This window comes from Lutra lutra, chromosome 6 (genome assembly GCF_902655055.1).
Source record: "Lutra lutra chromosome 6, mLutLut1.2, whole genome shotgun sequence".
NCBI lineage: Eukaryota > Metazoa > Chordata > Mammalia > Carnivora > Mustelidae > Lutra > Lutra lutra.
In genome coordinates this window covers 135,892,285-135,900,198 of record NC_062283.1, presented here as the reverse complement: position 1 = coordinate 135,900,198, position 7,914 = coordinate 135,892,285, and positions in this window count along the sequence as shown.

Genomic DNA, 7,914 nt, shown 5'->3' with positions numbered 1-7,914 from the left:
GATACTGCATCATTTTCTGAACCTGACATAAATCAGAGGAAATGGAGATCTAAGGAAAATAATATTGTTTATTATTTTATATTTGACATAGAATGTAGTCAGAACATCATTTCTACTGTTTATTTCTGAAGGTATAAATGACTGGGCTTTCAGTATTTGGAGCATGTTTATGATGATGGAAATGTTTGTTTATAAGTCTCTCTTATTTTTGCCCCTGAAGATTTGTTTTATCTTATAATTTAAAAATAGTATAACAAGAGGGAAAATGCAATATGAACAATATACTCTGCAATGTTCTGAAAATATTTCAGAACAAGCAAGAAAACATTTTGTTTCTTATAATCTCTTTTCAGTTCCTCATATGTCTTTAATTTTGTTGATTCTTTTTCACTGCTAATGAATTCCTCAAGTCTGATAAACTTAAGTGGTTGAATTTTGCGGTTTCTATTTTTCTCTGGAATGTACTTTTTACCTACTTTCCTCTTTTTCTTCTTGCAATAAGACATTCTTTCTGCCCTGCAAGTGATTACTTATGTGAAAGAAAAGCTCTGAAAGGTAATATATCATGGAAAAAGTAGATCAAGCGCTGTGTCCTCCCTGAGGGATAGCAGACTTGCTTTGCATTATGCTGCAAATGGCCTGGCCTTTGCTCAAGCAGAGAATGACTCATTTCAACGTGTGCAATTATTATTTAACTCAATGTTGCCTTTGTACTTTGTTAGCATTTGGATTTTTTCAAACTATTTTGGATTATTTTTTATCCATTAATTTTATTTAGATATTTTATTATCTAGAGACAAAATATATATCTAGCATTCAATGAAATTTTTCTTGTTAAAACAGCAGTCATTTGGCAAATACTTATTCAACTGAATGTGTTGAACTCAGTATATGCCAGATACTTTAAAAATATAAATAGTATGGTGTGGAACCTGCAATTACAGTTTTTGGTATTAACATAAAGAATATTCTAACCCTTAGATCTACAGTCATTCTGGTTCAGGAGATACCAAATTATCCCTCTCTAAGGAGCTTAATGGAACATGGCTAACCACTAGACAGGAATATGGAAGAGGCTTTCGATGCCTTTTGGCATTGGTCAACCTTTATATCCTTCTTACAATTCTACAAAGTACAGGTTTGCAGGTTAGAAAATCCACCTATCCATTCCAAATATGTTGTGTTAATTAGATTCTCAGTGCTATGAAGAACCCATAGAGGAGCCAGAGAAACATGCCTAATGACTGGATAGTGACTGGAAACAAAAATCTGCAATATGGCAAAGACGTGGATTTAGGAGGTCATACAAGGAAAGAAAAAATAAAAAAGGATCACTAAAGTAGACAACATGGAGAGATTTTTCTGAGAAAGCCATACAAATGTAGGCCCTTTGGAGGTCCAGGACTACACAAAGACAATGAAGAAATGAGCAGCAGTAAATGATGTCTTATGACTGGGCTAACCTCTTTCCTTACATCTTCTTTGAAGGCAGTCCATGCTCCTTCCTCTCACCCAGAAACATAAAGCACTTTAGTATTCTCTCTCTCTCTCTTGCTTGCTCTCTCTCTCTCTCTCTCTCTCACACACACACACATACACACACACACAGAAACACACACCTGTGTGCCAGTATTCAGATAAAGATTAAAAACATTTTCAACATCTCAGAAAACTCTCATGTATTTCTTCTGGGTGACAACATCTCCAACCTGAGCACTGGCTACTATATACTGACTTTTATTACCACATTGTCTTTTTTCAAGTTTTCCTTCTCTATTCAACAGTGTTTTTCTATATTATTCTAGCTCAATATCAACTACATAAAATATAGTTAACATTATGTATAAAACTATAAAAATAATGAAATGGACAATCATGTATTCATCAACCATCCTAAGAAATAGAACATTGGGTTTTTGAGATTTATCATTTTGAGAACTTCTATTCTGATTTATTCCAGACAAATAAAAGGGGGATTTTAGTACAAATTTACATAAATATAGTATGATTTATTTATTTACCTCCAAGCTCCAAGAAAACTTGGTTTATGTGCACATTTTCATTGTTACTAAACTCTGAACAGAATAATAGGACCTCTAGAAGTGTCCTAGTATTTATGAGAGATTTTCCGGTGCTGAAACCTAGAAAATGGGTCACAGCATATAGATTCTTGAGCTTTACTACTTTTAAATGATTCTCTAATGACTTCACATTACTATCAACAATGTTTCTCTATTTCTTCTTTGTTTACAGTATTAGTGACATTGGACATAATATTTCAAACTAATTAATGTGACATGACATTTAATTTTTGTTTTAATTCATAATCCCCTTAGTACTTTTAAAGTTGAACTTTTCTTATTATGCTGATTGTGTATACTGATTTCTATACACTACCTGTTCATTCTCTTTGCTCATTTCTCATTTCATTTTTTTCCTTTAATTAATGATTTGTAGAATTAATAATATATTCTGGAAATAAGTCTTCAACTGATGATATAATTTTCAAATATCTTCTCTGAGTGTATATTTTTTTATTTTAACAAAATATATTGTGGTGTCTTTGTTGATTATACAATTAAATGAAATTGAATTTATCAATTTTTCTTCCTTGGGTTGTACACTTTGTCTCTTGTTTATAAAATATTTCCTACCCTCACTACATAGAGATATTCTTCTACATTTTATTTTTTTAAATCTGTTTGTTTAAGCCTTTAATTCATTTGAAATTTATAAGTGTATATAGTGTAATACAGAAACAATTTCATTTTTTTTGTCTTACTATCTAATTGTTGGGAACCATTTATTTATTTGACAATTTTTGCTTCCTAAATTATCAGATATGTCATCCTTTCTTTTAAAAAAAAAATTATTTATTTTAGAGGGAAAGAGAGCACAAGCAGGGAGAGAAGCAGTAGGAGAGGGAGAGAGAATCCTAACAGACTCTCTGCCAAGCACAGAGGTTTACCAGGAACTCAGTTCCACAACCTTAATATCTTAACCTGAGCTGAAATCAAGAGTTAGTTTAACTGACTGAGTCGCCAAGGCACCCTCCTTTCCTTTGTAATATTGTGGTTCATCTGTTATATATTATTTTTGTTTTATGAAAAATTCCTTCTAGTCTTACTATCCTGTTACATTGGTTTATTGACTGTCTCTGTGCCAGTTACATTATTTTAATTCGTATAAGCTTTATACAAAGTCTTGAGAACTGACAGATTAAGCCTATAATCCTCCTTTTATTAATTCACTTGGTTATTCTTGACCATTTAATAACTATATATGTGTATATATAATTGTACTGTAAATTTCTATTAAAAAACTATATAAATTTTGAATGGAATGGCATTGAATTTATATGACTAGTTGAGAACAGAGTGTTACCTTTAACATACTGACCTTGTATGTGTTTTATCTCTACAGTTATGTAGATTTATTTTTGTATTTTTATTTACTTATTTATTTAATTTTTACTATTTTTTCCTGTAAAAGTTTTAGTATATCTCACACAATTTGAAACGTTTTGATTATTTTCCATTTAAAATTCATTCTATTTATTGGTCAACTTATGTATGCACTCTTTATATTTGGTTTCTATTATACATAAGGTAGTCTTTTTCTTAATTACATATTCATAAATTTATTGTGCAATTTTTATGTAAGAAAATCCTGATTTTGACCATGATCTGATTTCCAGCAAATTATAATTTTGGTTTGTATTGACCCCTTGATTTTGGTAGATAATCATATTGTCTGTGATTTATAGCTATGTTATTTTTTCTATTTTGTTTTTCATCACTTTTTTTTGTTTCTTTTCTCAATGCATTTGGTAGAGCCTCAAGTAAAATAGAAAACTAAAATAAACAGTGATAGTAGTTATTCTTGCTTTTTTTCTGATTATTAGAGAATGTTTTGACATTTTATCACTAAGTCAAATTTTTGCTCTAATTTTCTGATAAATACCTCTTTGTGTTAAGTACTTTGTTGAATTAAAAACTTAGTGAGACTGAATTTTATCAAGACATATTTTGTATCAAGACATATTTTTTCTCCATAAATCTATTAGTGTATTTTGCAAACACATTTTCTAATATAAAAATATTCTCGGGGCACCTGGGTGGCTCAGTGGGTTAAAGCCTCTGCCTTCGGCTCAGGTCATGATCTCAGGGTACTGGGATCGAGCCCCACATTGAGCTCTCTGCTCAGCAGGGAGCCTGCTTCCTCCTCTCTCTCTCTGCCTGCCTCTCTGCCTACTTGTGATCTGTCAAAAAAATATAATATTAAAAATATATATATATTCTCAGGGGAGCCTGGGTGGCTCAGTCAATGGAGTATCAGACTCCTGATTTCAGCTTGGGTCATGGCCTCTGGGGGGTCTTCTGTTTGAGTCTGTGTGGGGCTCTGCACCTGGTAAGGAGTCTGTCTCTCAATGTGGCTTTAATTTAAATCTCCCTGATGGCTAGTGATGATGAACATTTTTTCATGTGTCTGATAGCCATTTGTATGTCTTCATTGGAGAAATGTCTGTTCATATCTTCTGCCCATTTTTTTTATATGATTGTCTGTTTTGTGTGTGAGTTTGAGGAGTTCTTTATAGATCCTGGATATCAACCTTTTGTCTGTACTGTCATTTGCAAATATCTTCTCCCATTCCGTGGGTTGCCTCTTTGTTTTCTTGACTGTTTCCTTTGCTGTGCAGAAGCTTTTGATTTTGATGAAGTCCCAAAAGTTCATTTTCACTTTTGTTTCCTTTGCCTTTGGAGACATATCTTGAAAGAAGTTGCTGTGGCTGATATTGAAGAGGTTACTGCCTATATTCTCCTCTAAGATTCTGATGGATTCCTGTCTCACGTTGAGGTCTTTTATCCATTTCGAGTTTATCTTTGTGTACGGTGTAAGAGAATGGTCGAGTTTCATTCTTCTACGTATAGCTGCCCAGTTTTCCTGGCACCATTTATTGAAGAGACTGTCTTTTTTCCACTGTATATTTTTTCCTGTTTTGTCGAAGATTACTTGACCATAGAGTTGAGGGTCCATATCTGGGCTCTCTACTCTGTTCCACTGGTCTATGTGTCTGTTTTTATGCCAGTACCATGCTGTCTTGGTGGTCACAGCTTTGTGGTAAAGCTTGAAATCAGGTAACATGATGCCCCCAGTTTTATTTTTGTTTTTCAAAGTTTCCTTAGCGATTCGAGGTCTCTTCTGATTCCATACAAATTTTTGGATTATTTGCTCCAGCTCTTTGAAAAATACTGGTGGAATTTTGGTCAGAATGGCATTAGAAGTATAGATTGCTCTAGGCAGTATAGACATTTTAACAATGCTTATTCTTCCAATCCAAGAGCATGGAATGGTCTTCATTCTTTTTGTGTCTTCTTCAATTTCTTTCATGAGTGTTCTGTAGTTCCTCGAGTACAGATCCTTTACCTCTTTGGTTAGGTTTATTCCCAGGTATCTTATGGTTCTTGGTGCTATAGTAAATGGAATCGATTCTCTAATTTCCCTTTCCATATTTTCATTGTTAGTGTATAAGAAAGCCACTGATTTCTGTACATTGACTTTGTATCCTGCCACGTTGCTGAATTGTTGTATGAGTTCTAGTAGTTTATCATCACTAGCCATCAGAGAGATTCAAATTAAAACCACATTGAGATACCACCTTACACCAGTTAGAATGGCCAAAATTAGCAAGACAGGAAACAACATGTGTTGAAGGGGATGTGGAGAATGGGGAACCCTCTTACACTGTTGGTGGGAATGCAAGTTGGTGCAGCCACTTTGGAGAACAGTGTGGAGATTCCTCAGGAAATTAAAAACAGAGCTTCCCTATGACCCTGCAATTGCATTACTGGGTATTTACCCCAAAGATACAGATGTAGTGAAAAGAAGGGCCATCTCTACCCCAATGTTTATAGCAGCAATGGCCATGGTTGCCAAACTGTGGAAAGAATCAAGAAGCCCTTCAACGGACGAATGGATAAGGAAGATGTGGTCCATATACACTATGGAGTATTATGCCTCCGTCAGGAAGGATGAATACCCAACTTTTGTAGCAACATGGACGGGACTGGAAGAGATTATGCTGAGTGAAATAAGTCAAGCAGAGAGAGTCAATTATCATATGGTTTCACTTATTTGTGGAGCATAATAGCATGGAGGACAAGGGGAGTTAGAGAGGAGAAGGGAGTTGAGGGAAATTGGAAGGGGAGGTGAACCATGAGAGACTATGAACTCTGTAAAACAATCTAAGGGTTTTGAAGGGCCAGGGGGTGGGAGGTTGGGGGAACCAGGTGGTGGGTATTGGAGAAGGCACGGATTGCATGGAGCACTGGGTGTGGTGCAAAAACAATGAATACTGTTACGCTGAAAATAAATTTAAAAAAATTTTTTAAAAAAAGGAGTCTGTCTCTCTCCCTCTACCCCTACCCACCCCCACTCTCTCACTCTGTCTCTTTCTAAAATAAATAAATCTTTAAAGAAAAACATTCTCAAATATCTGTGATAGATTTTACTTGGTTACTATATATATGCATTTGGATTCAGTGAGCTATTATTTTCTTTAGCATGTTTAGATCTATTTGTTTTAAATGAAATTGGCCTATAATTTTACTGGTATAGCTTTTATCCAGTTCTAATGCCAAAGCAATGTTAATTTCCTAAACTACATTAGGAAGAGTTATCTCTTCTCTCTTACCTTTAAAACAATGTATGTGGGTTTAGACTACCTATCCTATGAAAATTTGATAAAACCCATAAGTAAGAACTTGTGGTAAGAATAAGAGAGTATAGTATGATAGGAGACATGTGAAGTATTTTTTAGGGGTAGAAAAATGTTTGGTCAGATAAGAGAACTAAGAATTAACCACCTGATTTAGCAAAATCGAGATCATTGTTGACTCTGCCAAGAGGTTCAGTGAATTAATATTAGTAAAAACCTATATGAAGTAGATTTAAGAAAAAGTGTGACAAGATGATTTGGAAACTATGAGAATAGACAACACTTTCAGAAAATTTTGTTGAAATGGGAAGCAGATAAATTAGGTGGCAGGTTGGGGATGTTCTTATTGTATTGCAATTTTCTCATTGTTTCTCTTTCCTCAGCTGAATAAAAGGCATGTTTATAAGCTAAAATAGAAAATGGGGAGGAGGTACTGGAAGCTAAGGAAAGAAGAAAAGGTATAGAATGGTTATCTAACACAAAACTGAATATATTAAGGAAATATGTGATGTTGCTAAATAGCTCTAACTATCCAAGGTGAGAGTACTGGCAATTAATTTAAAGTGAGACTAGTCAGCAAGATTATATGATTTCTCCTGCTGTACTCAACTCCATTGATATAAGTGTACAATAGGTACAGAGTTCAAATTATCTGGAATTCATTTCTTTCTTTCTTTCTTTCTTCCTGCCAACTAAATAAAACAAAGCGAGAAATTAAAAGAAGTTGAAATTTGCAGAGTGATTATAATGATAACACATGGAATTTAAGCTGAATATGAAGGAAAATGAAGACATATCATGTGAAGAGGAAGAGATTGTAAAATGTGGCAGGAAAAATAAATTGTAAGTTTATCCAGGGGAAAAGGATTGTTCGTGTCAGGATAGTAAAGGGGAAAAATGGAGAGTAAATAAAAGTCAGAGACTGAAATTCTTAAAATTAAGGTTATAAAAGATTGAGTTATTGATAATCTCAAGATTTAGTAAGTGAATGGCTAAGTTACAGTGATACCTAAAGTCTTAAGAGTAGAAAAGGTCAAGGATTTGAACAATCTGGGCCAGTTATATAGATATTAAAGTCATAAGATCCAAATAGAGTATCAAAGAGACTAGAAATAAACCTAAGAATAAAATATTCAAAAGTTGATCTAGGTTTAATACACATAAGATTTCTATAGTTGTACAGTCTGAAGACAGGA